Source organism: Sinocyclocheilus grahami, unplaced genomic scaffold, assembly GCF_001515645.1.
Source record: "Sinocyclocheilus grahami isolate Dianchi unplaced genomic scaffold, SAMN03320097.WGS_v1.1 scaffold43.1, whole genome shotgun sequence".
NCBI lineage: Eukaryota > Metazoa > Chordata > Actinopteri > Cypriniformes > Cyprinidae > Sinocyclocheilus > Sinocyclocheilus grahami.
Window position 1 is genome coordinate 467769 of NW_015505222.1, and position 18327 is coordinate 486095.

General features: G+C 34.0%; 1 protein-coding gene across 2 annotated transcripts in view; it reads right to left on the reverse strand.

Moving 5' to 3' along the window:
- dlgap4b (discs, large (Drosophila) homolog-associated protein 4b) overlaps positions 1-18300 on the reverse strand; it is a 121815-nt gene extending 103515 nt beyond the window's left edge. For both annotated transcript variants that reach the window (XM_016268074.1, XM_016268073.1), the window contains exon 1: positions 18151-18300. The gene's annotated coding sequence lies outside the window, so the exon portion shown is untranslated. The remainder of the gene's footprint in view (positions 1-18150) is intronic.
- Positions 18301-18327: the final 27 nt, after the last annotated feature.

Here is an 18327-nt window from a genome sequence, read left to right on the forward strand (position 1 = left end):
TGCTGTCAAATGATTAATCGCGATTAATCGCATCATACTATATTACATAATATATGTTTGTGTACTGTGTTTATTTATTATATATATACAAATGCACACATACAGTATATATTTTGAAAATATTTACATGCATATACATTTACATATTTATATTCTTATATGTTATATTATATATAAATATACTGAATATATAACAATTTAAAAAATATATATATACATGCATGCATGTGTTTGTATTTATATAAACATAATTAATGTACACAGTACACACACATATATTTTGTAAACAAAAACGTTTATTTTGGATGCGATTAATCACGATAAATAGTTTGACAGCACTAATATATATATATATATAAAAATATCTATAGGAATAAAGTTGTAGCATTAATTAAGGTCTACATTTTTTTTCTCAAAATCTTAACTTTATTCTCAAAATATTTCTCAACTTTAAAAACTTTCTCAAAATATTACAAATTTTATCTCACAATTCTGTGAGTTTATTCTAATAATTTTGACTTTATTCTAAAATATATTTAGACTTTTCTCACAATATGACTTTATTGTTGTAATTATGAGTTTATTTGCAAAATATTAATGTATTAATATACTATTTTACTGTAATAATATTATTTATTATCAATTATGCTGTCATAATTCAGTTAAGATGAAACAGATTTTTTGTCAATATTTTAGTACTTTTATTCATCATGGATAATAATAATAAATAACAATAATACATTTTTTGTATAGCACCTTTCCAGTGCTCAAGGATGCATGAAATTGATGAAAATTGACAGTAAATACATTTATAATGTTACAAAAATCTATTTCAAATAAATGCTGTACTTTTGAACTTTTTATTCATCAAAGAATCCTGAACAATAAAATGTAACTTTTTTTTTTTTAACAAACATGAAGCAGCACAACTGTTTTCAACATTGGAAAGTGACACTGAAGACTAGACTAATATGGCTACTGAAAATTCAGCTTTGCATCACTGGAATAAATTACATGTTACAATATATTACAATATAAAACAGTTATTTTATATTTAAATTAGTATTTATATTTTTTATTTCATTATTTATATATTTATTATATTGAAATACTTCACAATAGTGTTGTTTTTACAGTTTTTTCATCAAATAAATGCGGCCTTGGTGAGCAGAAGAGACTTTTCAATGAGTGTACAAGGCAAAAAAATGCAAATCACCTGTCCCCCTTTGAACAGACTGGTTTTGAGACACCAGCTGTGCTGCACAGCTTGATAAGAAACCTTGAACAGCGTTTCATCTTCATCTCAAACAACAGTGTAGTCAAGGTCAGAGTCCGAGTGCATAGAGATGATATACTACAGTCACATGAGAAGTTATGAGAGTCCTGCATCCACATGTTTCTGTGATCAGCATGAGCAATTATAAAATAAATATTCTATAAATTCTATATATATTTGCATATGCTTTTCTACCCAGAAGTTTTATTTTTATTCATGAATTACTGAATTGGTAAGTGCATCCCAAACCCTTTAAACCATTAGACATTTGGTAGACACTGCAGATTTTTGCATGAAAATCAACTTTTCGGTGAGAATTAGGTTTAAAATACCCCCATGGTTGCAATTGACAGTACACAGATTTAATTTGCGCTTGAGAATCAGGAATAGCCTTGATGTAGTAGCACATGTGAAAAAAGCCAAAGCCATGCAATTGAAGCTGTCCCCAATCTCAGCGTAATTGGCCTGATTTGTCGAGTCGCACGGCGAGAGAAGTGAATGGAAGTCATCAAACTTTAATGTACTGCTTTTAATACGCTCCCGAAGGAGGGCCGAGTCTCTCTGGATTTAGACTCTGTGTCCTCGACTCGCCAGCGCACAGACCGGCTGGAACCAGATGATTTTAAAGCGCAGCATGCGCTTAGTCAATTACAAGTGAAACGTTCTGTGCGACTCTCGGTACGGAGGCCTGCAGGGTTCAACAGAGACCCGACCTGAAGCAAACAAAACCGAGCAGACGCAAATCAATGGAGCAGCAGTTCACGGACACTTTACAGGGCTAATTTCACGAGAAATCAAACCTTTCCTGATCTCTGAAAGAGTTCATTGTAATGAGAAAACACACTGTAACTTTCAGAACTCAAGACTTCCAGTCCAAAAAGTGCAAAAACAGCTCATTCTGACTGATGAATACATATATAAAAACATGACCATCCATATTTACACATAACTTGACCTGTCCAGTCACAGTGAGGTAACTGAATAAATACCATTCCTAAACTAGAACTAACAATACTTTGAAAATACCACATGCTTACCACATTTGTGAATGAATTCCATTCATCTTTGAGCCAGATGAATCAATTGAACTGGTTCACAAAACCAGCCTGAATGATTTTCCACAAATCGGAATGAATCAATGCAGTTCTGTAGTTAACAACTCAATCAAAAGAGTTTGGCGTGAATCTTGGATTTGTCTATATAAATAAAAAATGTGAGATTAATTCCAACAAAACATGATATTTTTTAATGCGATTAACTATTCAAATATTTTCTCAGTCCAAATGAACACTTATGTAGACATGGATATCTTCTTTTTACTCACTTTTCATCTGTTCGTCTATCTGATGCTCTTGTGCCTGGCTGTTCTGACCTCTCTATCTCTGCCTTCTGTTGTCTGTTTCTTTCATTCTGTTCATTTCTCTCTCCATCCATCCACGCATGACGGCTGAAGAGCGAGCAGCTACAGAAATCATGCAGAACAGACTATTTATATTGGCAGACATATCCGGTAGAAGGCAGGACGTGGTAAATATCTGCGATTGATTTATTAGAGCCACGGAGGCCATCACCAATGTGAAGGTCTACCAATAAATCAGTTCACACACATACAGAAAGCCCGCCTTGAGATTGAATGCTCATTAAAATGGCACAGGTTTTCACACAAAAACGAATAAAATTTGAACATGAAAAGATGATATGTGTGCATGGAAGAGAAAAACCTCTTTGGGAAGAAATTGCTAATTTCGAATCCCGTTTCAAACTGTCTGGAGTAGCATGCCTGTGATTTGATTTATATCATTCACTTGCATTATAATTGAGTAATACCATGTATTGGCTCTTGATTAGGCATTGTACATCTGGCCAAAAGTGGAGCTTCTGCACAATTAAAAGAACATGCAGAAGAATAATAAACAAACGTGCAAAAAGACAATTAGGAAGACAGACAATTAGGATGGAAAAATGAGAAAAGATGATTCAAAGTTCCCTGTGAACCAGGAACAGCTCTGAACAAAGAGATTTAGTGCGTTTCTTTTGGATCGCAGTGAAAGGAGATTAAAAGCGATTCAATAAAAGAGAGAAATGACATTCTCTTCTGTATTTAAAGTCGACAAAAATGTCAAGAGTGACCCTGTTTACTTACTTAATAAAATGTTCCTGATCTAAATGAGCATGATTCATCAGTGCACATTGTTCCCAAGAAAAAAATTATAACCTTTCATTCATCAAATCGTATTAACATGTTCTGAAATGATTTTCCTTTTCATGTAACATGAAAGGTCATGGCCAATTTTTTTTTTTTTTTTTAATGAAATGAATGCACTGTATTTTAGTTTGATAATGCTTTTTAGTTAACTTTTTTTTAAATAATTGTATGGTTGTATGGTACTAAATTATATTCATGCATTATTCATAATCCACTGATTACCTGTCAACCACTTTTTGAGCATATACCAGAAAATAACATTCACAACTTAAACTGTAAACTGATTATTACTGATGAGTGAAAAAATTAGAAAAAATAAAAGTAACATTCAAAAAGTTATCATGAATATACAATTTGCAGATTTTATATATATTTTCTAAAACATGTTTTATTATAAAACTGTGTGAAAATCAAAGCAATAAATCTAAACAAGCTATGTTCCAAATTTGAGGTTGATATCGCAAAAAGTATGATTTTGTTTGGGCGCAGTACCAAAACGTTCCACTAGATGAAATACACTTCCCATTCATTTCCAGTGAGGTCATTTTTATGGAAGCCCTTTTCCGCCACTGAATAAAAAAATAAAAGAGGTAATTGCGACTTTTTATCTCACAATTCTGACTTGTGTGATATAAACTCGCAATTGCGAGTTAAAAAGTCATAATTGTGAGATATAAACTGGCAATTCTGAGAAATAAAGTCAGAATTGCGTGATATAAACTCGCAATTGCGAGACATAAAGTCGTAATTCTAAAAAATAAAGTCAGAACTGCGAGATATAAACTCGCAATTCTGAGAACATATCAAAATTGGACTATAACTCGCAATTGCGAGTTTATATCTCACAATTCTGACTTTACAGCTCGCGATTGTGAGTTTATATCTCACAATTCTGTGAAAAAAGTCAGAATTGTGAGATAAAAAGTCGCAATTACCTTTTTTAAAAATGTTTTATTCAGTGGCGGAAACGGGCTTCCATACATTTTTGACCGTGAAGAGTACAAGTGTGATTATTTTTTTCAGGACCATTTAACCTTTTCAAATCTTGTCCATGATTGTTTGTGTGTGTTCACACAGCAAGCGCCAAATCCTTTACCAAGTTTCATACCATTCCAATGACATTTAAAACAATTCAACAAATCTTTTTGAGGTCAAACATGAGTGAAGAGCACCAGAGGGTTAATTTTCAACCACCACACTTATAAAGTCCATGTCTAATCAATTCCTGATGGATAAAATGTACATATTCATATTGAATATCCTGTTTCACTGAGAAATATGTCAGATTACGGAGGTGAAATGGTTATGAACATTGTTCCATATTAACCAGAGATGATTCATGTGGCTCAATCGATTTTGTAGTCAGCTGGGACGATTTTATGTTTGTCATGTTGTTTTTCCCAGAACACAGATGAAGCATTTGTTCAGAGCTTCTTCAGCTTGTTTGTAAGTGTCTTCTCTGTAGCTCAGATATGAGCCGTGGTCAAACCGCTAAAAATACACCTCCTTCTCTCTCATTCTGTTTTCCTCGTCACGTCTTGTGTCTCCTCGGTTTCATACTGTGTCTTTCTTGCTTGAGGGAGGTGAGCTTGTGAAAGATTCATTCGTAGCTCCAGGGCTTGTGGCACACTCATCGCTTGCAGCCGCTTTCATACAGGACCATTTTTACAAAGGGAAGATCTTGTGTTGTGTTGAGGAGAGGTGCGTGGATCAGACACAATTTACACCTGCTGGACGATAAAACAGACCAAAACACCCTAGAAACCACATAGTAACGTAACAAAATGATTCAAAAAACCTTTGTGAAGAGACATTCTGGATGGGAAAACACACTGTATGTAACTGATAATGTATGTAATTACTAATAATCGGCATTTTATTAATAAATACAATTTTTTTGCATATTTTTTCAACTTTATTGCACATTCCACAGCTACCCATATTTTAACCATATTCATACTTTTTAACATAATACATTTAATTGTGTTTACAATGAACATATTTATGCTGATTCTAAGCAATTTGAATAAATGCTTTTTGAAAACATGATTACTTAAAATCAAACAGATGCAAATAGTTAATAAAAATTGTGAGTGAGTGAAGAAATCTGACCTGTTTCTTACCTGTTGATTTATCTATGACTAACAAATATCACATTGAGTTTATTAGCTTTTTTGTGTATTTTGTAATAAATAAGTGTTACATTTGGACCTGTTAAAAATGGCAGGGTCTTTTTTCTTTTCTTTTTTTGAATGCACAGCCATTTTAATAAATATTTTCTTATGGGTTCCACAGAATAATGAAAGTAAATGAGTGAATACACACACACACACACACACACACACACACACACACACACACACACACAGAGTTGTGGCTTTCCAACTCACTCTCATGACGCACTGCTGGTAATATCACTCCATCTAAAACCGTACAGAATAAATAGCACTTATTAAGATTTAGCACAGGAGAGCCGGATATTTGACTCCGCCAATTTAGTGTTCAGTTTAATTAAATGCCTGAAGTAGTTAGGCTGCATCCCAATTAGCATGCTATTATAGTATGTGCGACCAGGATTAGAGCATCTCAAATCACACTACACTGAAAACAGTATGCCAAACATGTCCAGATGGCACACTATTTCAGTGGATTATTGAAATGCATGCTTTTTGGGGTAATATTGCCCAGTTTTAGTGTGATTCGGAGGAAATGTGGTAAGAAATGTGATGCAAAAAGTTGCCAGAGCGGTTTAAAAAAGCGTGACCAAAAAGTGAAGAAGAAATTCATTTTTAATGTAAAGAATTAATGCTTGCATGCAAAAACAACAGTATGCAGCCAGGTGCAATTTTATCACATGGCAGTTAGTACTTGTTCAGAGTACATTATTTTAGACTGTGGAGGTTTATGAATATTGATGGAGTTCAAGTTATTTTATCAAAGCAATGCTGTGTTTAATTAAACACAAACACAAAAATCCCCAACGAATTTCCCAAAGACATTACCAGGACACTCAGTCCTAAAACCCACATGAAACAACATTCATCTGCACAGTAACTTCCAATACCTATGGATAAAAAAATAAAAATAAAAATAATAATTGTGACTTTTTGGCTCACAGTGCAGACTTTTTTCCTCACAGTTCTAATATAGACCTGAAGAAAAAGTAAATAAAATAAAAACTTACAAACAGAAAAAATTTAAATTAATTAATAGAAATTAAATTCAAATGAAAATAGAAAATACAAAAATAAAAAGAATAAAAAAAACAGTCAATTAAATCTCAATGATACTAAAATAACACTATCATTGAGATTTAATTGACTGTTTTTTAAATTCTTTTTATTTTTGTATTTTGTATTTTCATTTTCATTTAATTTCTATTTGTAAGTTTTTATTTTATTTACTTTTTATTTAAGTTTTAGTTACTTTAGTATGTCAAGTTAAACTGAATGAAAATGAGCACATGTACGTAGTTTGGCAACTAGCTGAAATAACATTTTTTATATTTTATTTCAAGTAACAAAAAATGTTTCATAAGGCTTTAGTTTTAGTTAACTCTGATATAGATATAATGCCATAATTGCGAGATGTCAGCTTCAGAATAGTAAGAAAAAGTTTATATCTCACAATTCTTCTTAATATTTACAATTTCAGAATTGCAAGAAAAAAAAGTCCAAACTCGTTTTTTTATATTTATATCTTATATCTAATATTTATATATTTAATATTTATTTAATATTTATATCCCATGGCCGAAATGAGCTTTCATAAATACCCAAGCGTTCTAATTTATTTATTTCTGAATTGTTTTATTTGTTTAGCATGAAATCTAATGCATTGCATATGCTAAAAAGTGTAAAAAAAAAAAAACTTGTTAGCAAATAGTTCAACAAAACTACAACTCATATTCAAACAAATACAACCAAACTATAAAAACAATTTTTAAACTTAAACTAAAACGTAAAGTTAAAGTAAACGGAAAACAAAAAAGGAGCCTATTAATCCTGAGCTTCATAGCTCCTGATATGGGTTCATAGAGAACATAAGCAGGACGGTCCGTCTCTATTGCGCGGCAGCGGCTAATGGGGCTCATTTGGCCGTGACACCTGGCTAAACAGACGCTTTGGTTAAAAGGCACCTTGCACCCATTTCTGTTCATTTTAATCTGCATTAGTAATGAAGGTCTCAGCATGACACAGTATGGAGTCGAGCAGGGTTGAAAATAGAAGATCTTTTTTAAACGCATGGCTGGTGGCAGAGCTGTACAGCCGTGATGAATCGGTGCACTGAACGAGAGAATCAGACAGACTGACATTGCATTTGTGCTGCATTTGTATAAGTCAAACATCTACATCACATTTTATTTTCATATTACGATTTACAATGTAAGCAAAAATGGAGAGTGTTGATTACTTAAAAGGTGATGTGTGTCAATTTTCAATAGGCTATATAATACAATTTATCTATCCAAGCTTCATATTCAGATACAAAAGATATTTGTAGGATGAATCCCCAAAAAGTGTAACACTGATGCTTTCAAAAAAATAGAAGATCTTTTTTAAACGCATGGCTGGTGGCAGAGCTGTACAGCCGTGATGAATCGGTGCACTGAACGAGAGAATCAGACAGACTGACATTGCATTTGTGCTGCATTTGTATAAGTCAAACATCTACATCACATTTTATTTTCATATTACAATTTACAATGTAAGCAAAAATGGAGAGTGTTGATTACTTAAAAGGTGATGTGTGTCAATTTTCAATAGGCTATATAATACAATTTATCTATCCAAGCTTCATATTCAGATACAAAAGATATTTGTAGGATGAATCCCCAAAAAGTGTAACACTGATGCTTTCAAACACTGATCTAAGCTGCCTGATACAGCAACATTAGCTCAACCAATGGTGTGAGTTTGGGGGCGGGACTATCTGTCTGTTCAACCAATGGAAGACATTTGGGAAACATGTTTTAATAACAGTTATTTCTGCAATTCCATTTAGCATCAATGACTCACTTCACCTGTAAATACCTGTGAATACAACTAAGCTACAATGACAATAAAGTTATTAAACATAAAATAAAACAAAATTAAAATGATTAATAGTATAATAAATAATAAAATGAAGGATTTCCAGGCTTCATGTGTGTGTATTGCGACAAAACCATACATGTATATATGTATAATTCAGCCCTAAATTAAAAAGATAAGCTATATTTTGCATTTTTAGACTTTTTTAGGCCTATATCATGTTTGCAAGAAAATGAAATTTTATAACCACTTTTTTTTTTTTGCATTATGATATTATTTTCACAGCAATTAAGCACATTTTCCTCCACATGACATTGACTTTTTCAGTAATGTTTGAATTTTTAATTACTGTAAAATTACAGTCTGGCAGTACAAAATATTATTATGATATTTAAATAATTTATCATGGTACTGCTCAAAAGTTTGGGGTCAGTGAAGTTTTTTTTTAAAGAAATTAATACTTTTATTCATCAAGGACAAAAAAGAATCTTGAAAAATAGAATGTATCACAGTTTCCGCAAAAATATGAAGCAGCACAACTGTTTTCAGCATTGATAATAATCAGAAATGTTTCTTGAGCAGCAGATCAGCATATTATACTGATTTCTGAAGATCATGTGACACTGAAGACTGAAAATTCAGCTTTGATCACAGGAATAAATTACATTTGAACATATATTTAAATAGAAAACCATTATAATGTAATAATATTTCACAATATTACAATCTTTACTGTTTTTTGATCAAATGAAGCCTTGGTGAGCAGAAGAGATTTTCAAAAACAGAAAAAAATGACAGACCTCAAATTCTTGAACAGTATATATGCGTCATAATGTGAATGCTCATTTTTTGAGTGATTATGCAGAGCATGATGAAAGTTACCAAATGAATATTCAAACAGCGAATGTGATTTCAGTGCATTTTGTGGACTTTATAGTCTATTAATTAACTTGATTATGAATGAACAGGATTACAGGCCTATATTTCTGATCACAAACCATGCAGCAGCTGCAGCAGATGCGATAAGAACAACCTCACTGTAAATCAACAGCCGAGCTACTGAACAAATCTGAGCGGTACTGAAGCGTCAGGAGCAGCGCTCAGAAACACAGCCGAATCAACTTTTTAAGCTTGCAACTAAATTATGTATTTACCGGGCCGAGCCTCTCTCTCTCTTGCTACCTTCTTCAAAAGTGTTTTTTTTTTATTCAGTGCTAATTTGAGAAAGACAAACAGCTCGGAGCTTTCAGGACAGCCTGCTTGACATTTTCACAGCTTCAATTATTCACACTTTTGACAATACAGCCGACAGCCCAAAAGGGTACCGCAGCTAAATGAATAGAGCATGCTATTTTCTCTTTTCTCACTTTTTTGTCAGTTTCTTTTTCTCTTTTCCTGCTCATGTCCTTCTTTCTGTCTATCTAGTATAAATTCCTGCTTGAAATACGGGTTGTATAGAAAGGTCAGAATCACCATATTTCACCATGTGTCACTACAGTACGTACTTTGAGCACTTTGCATTCGAGTGCAGCGAGCTATAAAGGCAACATGAAACAGCCTATTACTTCCATAATGTATGATGCATGATGCAATAGCAGCGAGGAAAACAGTGAGGAAATAGGTATTACTAACATTATTTTTGGGCTAAGTGACGTCAGTCGAAAATTAAACTAGAATTTGAATTCATTGTGATGAAAGATTATAAGGACAAGCATTTTTGTGTGTGTTTGTCCTTATAATCGTGCAATGAGGAAACTATGAAAGATGGTTTCCACCATGGGATAAAAAAATAAAGACATAAATAAAGGTAATTGTGACTTTTTTTTCTTAGAATTGCAAGTTTATATCTCACAAATGCACGTTATAAACTCACAACGGAGAGTTTACAGTATATCTCGTGATTCTTTTTCTCAGAATTGTAAGATAACTGAGAATAGCTAGACAAAAAAATCAGAATTGCAAGATTTAAAAGTCACAATTTTATCTCAGCTCAACTTTTATCTCAGTACATCTCGCAATTCTGACTTTTGTCTTAGAATTGCGAGTTTATAATTCACATTTCCAAGATATAAACTTGACAGTACATCTAGCAATTCTGACCTTTTTCTTCAGAATATCCTCCAATTCTGACTTTTTTCTTAATATTCCAAATTTATATCTCACAATTGCTAAGTTATACATTCATACCAGAGTTTACAGTATATCTCACAATTTTCTCAAAAGTGTGAGATAGGATAAACTCAGAATAGCAAAAAAAAAAAAAGTCTGAATTATCTTTTATCTCAGTACATCTCACAATTCTGACTTTTTTCTTAGAACTGCATGTTTATCTCAATTTTAAGCTATAAACTCAAGATCGTAAGTTTACAGTATGTATTGCAATTATGACTTTTAAAATTAATTTCAATTATATCTCACAATTTTGAGTATATAACTCACAATTCAGATTTTTTTCACAGAATTTACACCTTGCAATTGCAAGTTGCAAACTCATAATTGTATGTTTACAGATTTTTTTTTCTCAGATATGAACTCTGAATAGTGAGAAAAAGACTAAATTGTGACATAAAAAGTCACCTTTCCACAGAACTCTGACCAGAAATGTGTATTAAAAAATAAACTGATTCAGTTTTGATTTCATGTTGACTTAAAGCAAATTTCACCATGGCGAAGCGTCTTTTAGTGCTATTGTTCTTCTATATCTAGTCTTCCCATCTAGAGATCACCATCTCTCTCTCTCTCAGCGCAGCAGGGGATTGAGAGGAAGATTGTGTCATAAAGAAAACGGAGTTTCTACTCATTTTTGCATCTCTCTCTGCTCCCGATTGATGCAACACAGTGAAATCAGGCAGCTGATCTCCAGAACCGAACGCTCGTCTTCATTTCTGCAGATATTCAATACAAGGAAGTGCATGAATAATGTAGAGGCCAGCGACGCTGTGCTTTATCAGCGGGCCGCTTCTGTCCAGATAGTGTTATAGTCCCAATGACACGTCCTTCACTCTTACACACAGAGGCCTTTCATGGCCAATTAGGCCTAGTTGTCCTCACGTATGTAGGTTAGATCCATCAGAGCTGTGATTTGTTTTATATAAAAATCACTGCTGGGATTTAGAAGGTCATTTGAAATCTGAAATAGCTTGAGGAGAGCGTTTTCTCTGGGGTTTGAGTGACACGCCAGAGAGCACAGTGACATTTAGGAATTAACGTAGTGAAAGTCTTCTCCGCTGATGGATTTAACGATGTGACGCTTGAAAACAAAAACACAAAGCTGCTTTACTGATGTCTCTGAACTCCAAACCGTACTGAGCTCCCTCACTGCCTAATGCTTACATAGACAACATCAGCTTTTTATTCCATTAAACTATTGCCAAATGCATATTATATTAGATATTCTTTAGTTATATATTATTTATGGATGAATATTAGTAGTAGTAGTAATAGTAGTAGTAGTAGTAGTAGTATGATTATTAATATATACGACTGCTAAAACATATATATTTTTTAAAGAAATTAATCATTTTATTTAGCAAGAATGCATTAAATTACTTCAAATGCAGTTCTTTTGAACTTTCTATTCTTAAATAATCCTGAAAAAATTATATTAAACATATATTTATATTAAAAATACATATTTATATTATATATACAATATATATTTATTTAAACAAAAATATATTTATACTACGGGGCTGTTGAATGCTTGAATATTATATCAGGACATAATAAAAAAATCATCTGGTCTTTGGCAGTTCTTAAAATTTGGAAAATAAAACCTCAGAGGAACAACAACATATGACAAATCACACCGTGTCATTATTTTTTTTAGCTAAATTTATTTACCAATCATTTTCTGTATGACTTTATCAGTCTCACATCATTCTGGAGGAATTTTGGCCCACTCTTCTTTACAACGTTGCTCCAGTTTATTGAGGTTCGTGGGCATTTGTTTATGCACAGTTCTCACCCCAGACTTCTGTTGTAGGTTTGCTGGTGTGCTTGGGATTATTCTCCTGTTGCATGACCCAGTGTTGGTCAGATGGCCTCACATTTGACTCCAGAATACTTTGGTATACAGAGGAGTTCATGGTTGAATTAATGTCTATGTGAATGACTGTGAGGTGCCTAGGTCCGGTGGCAACAAAACAAGCCCAAAATCATCTTCCCTCCACCAGTCCAGCATGTGTGACTTTTGGTATGAGGTGTTTGTGCTTGGTTTTCACCAAATGTGGTGCTGTGCATTATGGCCAAACGTCTCCACTTTGGTCTCATCTGCTCAAAAAGAAATTGTTTCTGTTGACAATAAGTAACGTTGCATCTACATGTCTACTAGCTCTCATTAGAGTATCAGTAGACTGTCTGATTAATATCGGCTAACTCTTTTTTGAGATGGTGTCCAAAAAGACATTGTACTGACCATCAGTAACTTTGTAAGTGCATGTCAAATTATTCTAACCCTAACTCTACCAGTCTACTAATACTCTACCAACACTCTATTGAGAGCTAGTAGATATGTAGGTGCAACGTTACTTATAGTCAATAGAATGCGTTAAAGGGACCATCAAAATAAAGTGCAACCGTCTTATGGTTTGTTTAGATGCAATTTTGCAAACCTAAGCTATCCTGCCTTGTTCTTTTTTTGAGAGAAGAGGCTTTCTTCTGGCAACCCTTCCAAACATGACATACTTGGCTGGTCCTTTTCTAATTGTACTGTCATGAACTTTATCATTTAACATGTTAAGTGAGGCCTGTAGTGTCTGCGGTGAAGTTCTTGGGTTGTCTGCCATTTCTCTGAGCGTTGCACGGTCTGATCTTGGGGTGAATTTGCTGGGACGTCCACTCCTGGGAACTGTGGGAAGATTGGTGTCTGTTTTGAATGTCTTCCACTTGTGAATAAACTTCCTCACTGTAGAATAATGGACTTTATATTGTTTGGAAATGGCTGTATTACCCTTCCCAGATTGATGGCAGCAACAATCGCTTCTCTGAGATCATTGCTCCTGTCTTTCCTCTTTGGCATCCTTTGGCAAAACGTCTGCTTTTATAGAAGTGCTCACACTTGCTGATGATCAGTTAATTAAAGGCATTTGATTAGCAGTGCCTGACCACTACTTACCCTCTTAATTTCTAGGTTAACAGTAAGGGTGTCCTTAGTTTGTCACCCATGGCTTTTCCATTTTGGCCAAGTTTTTGTTAAATAAATAATGACACGGTATGATATGCCATGTTGTTGTTCATCTGAGGGTTTATTTTCCAAAATGTATGTCCTGATACAGAAAACCATGTACAGTCCAGAAAATATGAAGCAGCACAACTGTTTTCAAAATTGATAATCAGAAATTATCAGCATATCAGAATGATTTCTGAAGGATCACGTGACACTGAAGACTGGAGTAATGATGCTGAAAATTCAGCTTTGATCACAGAAATAAATTAATTTTTTTTAATATATTCACATAGATAACAATTATTTGAAATTGCAATCATATTTCACTGTTTTTAACTGTTTTCAAAATTGATAATCAGAAATTATCAGCATATCAGAATGATTTCTGAAGGATCACGTGACACTGAAGACTGGAGTAATGATGCTGAAAATTCAGCTTTGATCACAGAAATAAATTACACTTTTTAATATATTCACATAGAAAACAATTATTTGAAATTGCAATCATATTTCACTGTATTTTTGATTAAATAAATGAAGCCTTGGTGAGCAGAAGAAAATGCTTTCAAAACTTAAAAAAACAAAGTTACTGGCCCCAAATGTCTGGACAGTAGAATATAAATGAATATATATATATATATATGTGTGTGTGTGTGTGTGTGTGTGTGTAAATGTAAATTATATTAAACATTGTAGTATTTTAATGTATGTATATTTAAAATTATTCTTTGGATTTATAATATCTTGAATTAAGTTTTTCCACTGAATGCATTACAAACATACTTTGTTTCTAAACATAACCCTCATAGCACTGATTATTTAGAGAATGTATAAACTTATTTTCCCATTGTAAAGTAGCGCATGCAAAAAGCCATTGTTTATTTTGTATACCAACTGATTTACCCTGAAAATATGATTTTATTTTACCATTGCTAAAGTGAAGCTCACCGCTGATTGGTGAACATTCTCTAGTGACATACAGCTTTGACTCTCAAGCTATCGTGCCACAACAAGATAAAAATGAGTGTTTACTATTGTCATTTTGCATTATTGACACTATTTTCCTAATTAATGCTGTTCAGTTGCTTTGTCACAATCTGTATTGTTAAAAGCGCTATATAAATAAAGGTGACTTGACTTGACTTGACTTGACTCTCAAGCTATCGTGCCACAACAAGACATCAGTCGTCTTCGGTTCGGCTTCTTATTTTTCTTTTTAGCACAAGAACATATTGAGTTTGCTAAAGCAGTTAGGTGGGGCTTATTCAGGCCGATTAAAAAAAGCATCCACACACACACTTACTGCAATAGTGCTGCTGAAGTGAATGTTAATTTGGTGGCATAAAGACACAGCTGGTACTGCGAGACGTGAACATTGTGTCACATTTCAGCAGCGAGCGCACACAGAAAGAGCTCTAAGCCTGAGCCATGTTTAAATACGAGTAAGCGCTATTGAAAAGGCTATTGATCTGCCTATGATTAGCAGTCCATTCATGGCCTTTGCTGTGGCTGTTGGCCCTCGCTCCCTTATTGACCCGCCGTGATGGACTGACTTCGGCCCATTCAAGAGAAGCCCGTTCACAGTGGGAGACTGAGATAAGATAGAAACTTCACTGCTGTTTGAGTGCTTTTGGTTGATAAGATTATTTTGGAGGTTTATAATGAAAGCAAGAGTCAATCATCAATAGAAAGCAAAACTCGAACACAGTAGATTGAGGATATACTTTAAGACAAAGTACTACAAATCTGAGCATCTGGTGCTGACTTTAGATCATGCAACTGATATTGTGCACTAAAGTGAATGCACTAATTCATTTCTACATTTATTAGCTCTAGAATGCACTGATGGCTCAGTTCTGTTTCAAAACCTTGTAATGCACCTACATAGGCAACATGATTATTAAAATTAATAAGTTTCAGCATTAGTTAATGCATTTTTGCAACACTTTTTACATTTTTTCTGAACATTTTACAATGGATGTTTTAGAAAAAAAATAATTTATACAGATTAACCAAGATTACTAATTGTTGTAAAAGAATAGTTCATTGTTATTTGATGTTAACTGCTGAATTAATGAATGGTAACTGTAAAGCATTATCATAATGACTGTATTGACGTCTGAGAAACCTTATTTTGAGCAAAATCTAATGCAGCATTGAATGCATCCTTTACAGAGAAGGAAAACCTAGAATGCATTTTGATATAATTATTGTAAATATATAAATTATTATATATTTCAATTAATTAAAATAGACTATATTACTTAATATTTATCTGTACAGTTTTTAGTGTTGCATCATTATCTTCATAACTTCACATCATAACATCATAAGTCTATTGAAATCAATTGTGCATGCAGTTTCCCGTTTGCTTCATTTGAGACGCTATTTGTATGACACATTTGCGCTCCAAATCTGTCACTTATGAGCCTTCATTTCAGTTAGGACGCATGTAGATGGTAGACAGCAATGCAGCGCACTAGGTTGTAGAAAAGAGTCCTAGCATTACTCTTCTCATTCACATTTAGAGAATAATCACATCAGGATACTCAGCTTTTGTCAGTGAAGTTAGAAAAAAAGAAAAACATAGAGAAAAGAATAAGAAATGTGGATTAGAAAATGTGAAGAAAGTTTGTAGACTGCACATGCACTTCCAAAATGCCTTGTGTGTACTGTTTATTGTCTAATATGTTGGATTATTGTCTTTGTACAACATATATTACATTTCTGACATGTGCAATGCAAAATGGCCTTTCTATACTGTATATTGATGTCATGCTGATAATATTAATGTTTTGAATGAATTATTGAGAATATACCCATAGAGAAACCATGTTTGGGTTGAATGACAATAAGGTTAACTTGAACATGCATTTGCAAGTGTTCACACTAACTTTAACACATAACATATAACTTTAATATAACATAGTTCCAATATTATGCCACCATAATTAAAACATTATTACAAAAAAAGCATAAGCCGAAGAATTAAGCAACAATCCCCATATGCAGTGCAGTATAAAATTAAAATGCTCTGAGAAATACGTCAAAAGCCAAGATATCTAGGTCTTCTGTGAGTTGCTAAAACAGTGGATGTAAGTGTGCCCAGAGACGAATCGAGCATTCGCCAAGCCATCAGCCTGTTATAGAGAGCATCACATATGACACTCACTAAAACAAAAACTCAACAAATGAGAGCTAACACAACAATCTGAGCAGATCTGTTGTATTTTTGAAGATGTGTAAAAGGACAGACATTTGTAATGAGAGAATAGCATTTTGAATAGCATTTTGCAGAAAGTTCAGAGGTAAGAATACAATGAATGCAGCTGAGGGTAAATTAAAGGGGCTTTCAACAGGGCGGACAGATACCAGAAACAAGAATGATGGAGCTGGATGCACAAACAAAACCAGAACTGAGCTGAATCTTAAAATCTATTCTATTCAGCCTTTATCTTAAAGGAGCCTGTATGACAAGACTAAAAATGTGTGAGCATATGATCGACTGAATCCATCACCAGCTGCAAGAGTTTTTCAAACAGCTCAATCCACACACGATGATACCGTATTTCACATCACACAGAATAGCCAGACAACTAAAGAAGCAAATTCAGTTTTCACGAAAAGGCAGACATTTGCAAGAATTTAATTAGGCTGCATGCTGAAACAGCCCAAATGCTTATATTGACCTCCTGAGATGGTCAAACAGCACTGTTTATTTTTGCTCCCGGTTCACAGGAAGCAACATTCCAATGTGTACAACTGCACATATTTGTATTCATACAGCATTATGAATTTTATTTTGGCCTTTACTGAAACTATTCTTAACCTCCTTTGGGAAATGTCTAATGTAGAGGTCAAGAGAGCATGCATCTGAACCCACCCTTCAGCCTTAAACCAGCAGCTTTATCAATATCCGTGATGCTCCAGCAGACTCACAATAGGAATTAATGTGGCTAGCAGTTCTTTTCGTCATTTAATTAAGTCCAAGTCGACTGCTCACTAGAAAGTAATTCAACACTAGCAATCACCGTTATAAATGCAGTTATCACTCCCGGCCTGCGTTTCAATCTACATTTACTGACAGACAGTCTTTATAGGAACATTTCCCCTTCATCAAGTGCTTATTAGCCCAAATGCATCAACTACACGACTAATAGCCTCATAGCTGTGTCTCAAACAATAATGAGCATACTGTATAGTATTTGCATTCCAACAGCATTTTTGTACACACGCGTTTTGACTCAAAATGGGCCTATAATGCCCCCAAAAATGCAATCTATTATAGTCAGCTCACTAGGTTTTGAGACACAGCCCAAGCCCTCACACTGTGTTCCGGCTCATCAGACAGAAACACACGCACACACTTACAAAACAACAGCAAAACACACACATACTGACACACATCTCGACTCAAACAGCACAAACAGCCTGAGACAAGAAGGTTCAGCAGATCGAGGAGTTTTACCTCAGATGTTCGGAGGACTGTTTCCGTCGCTCCTGAGGAACATTAAACTTCCCAGCGCCGCTCTTCGTCTCAATGTGAGCTCAGGTCTGGCGGTGTGTGAGATCAGCAGCACTGAAAACACGCCGCATTTCTCCTTAAAATCACTTTATCTCCGGCGAACGCGAAAACGAAAAACTC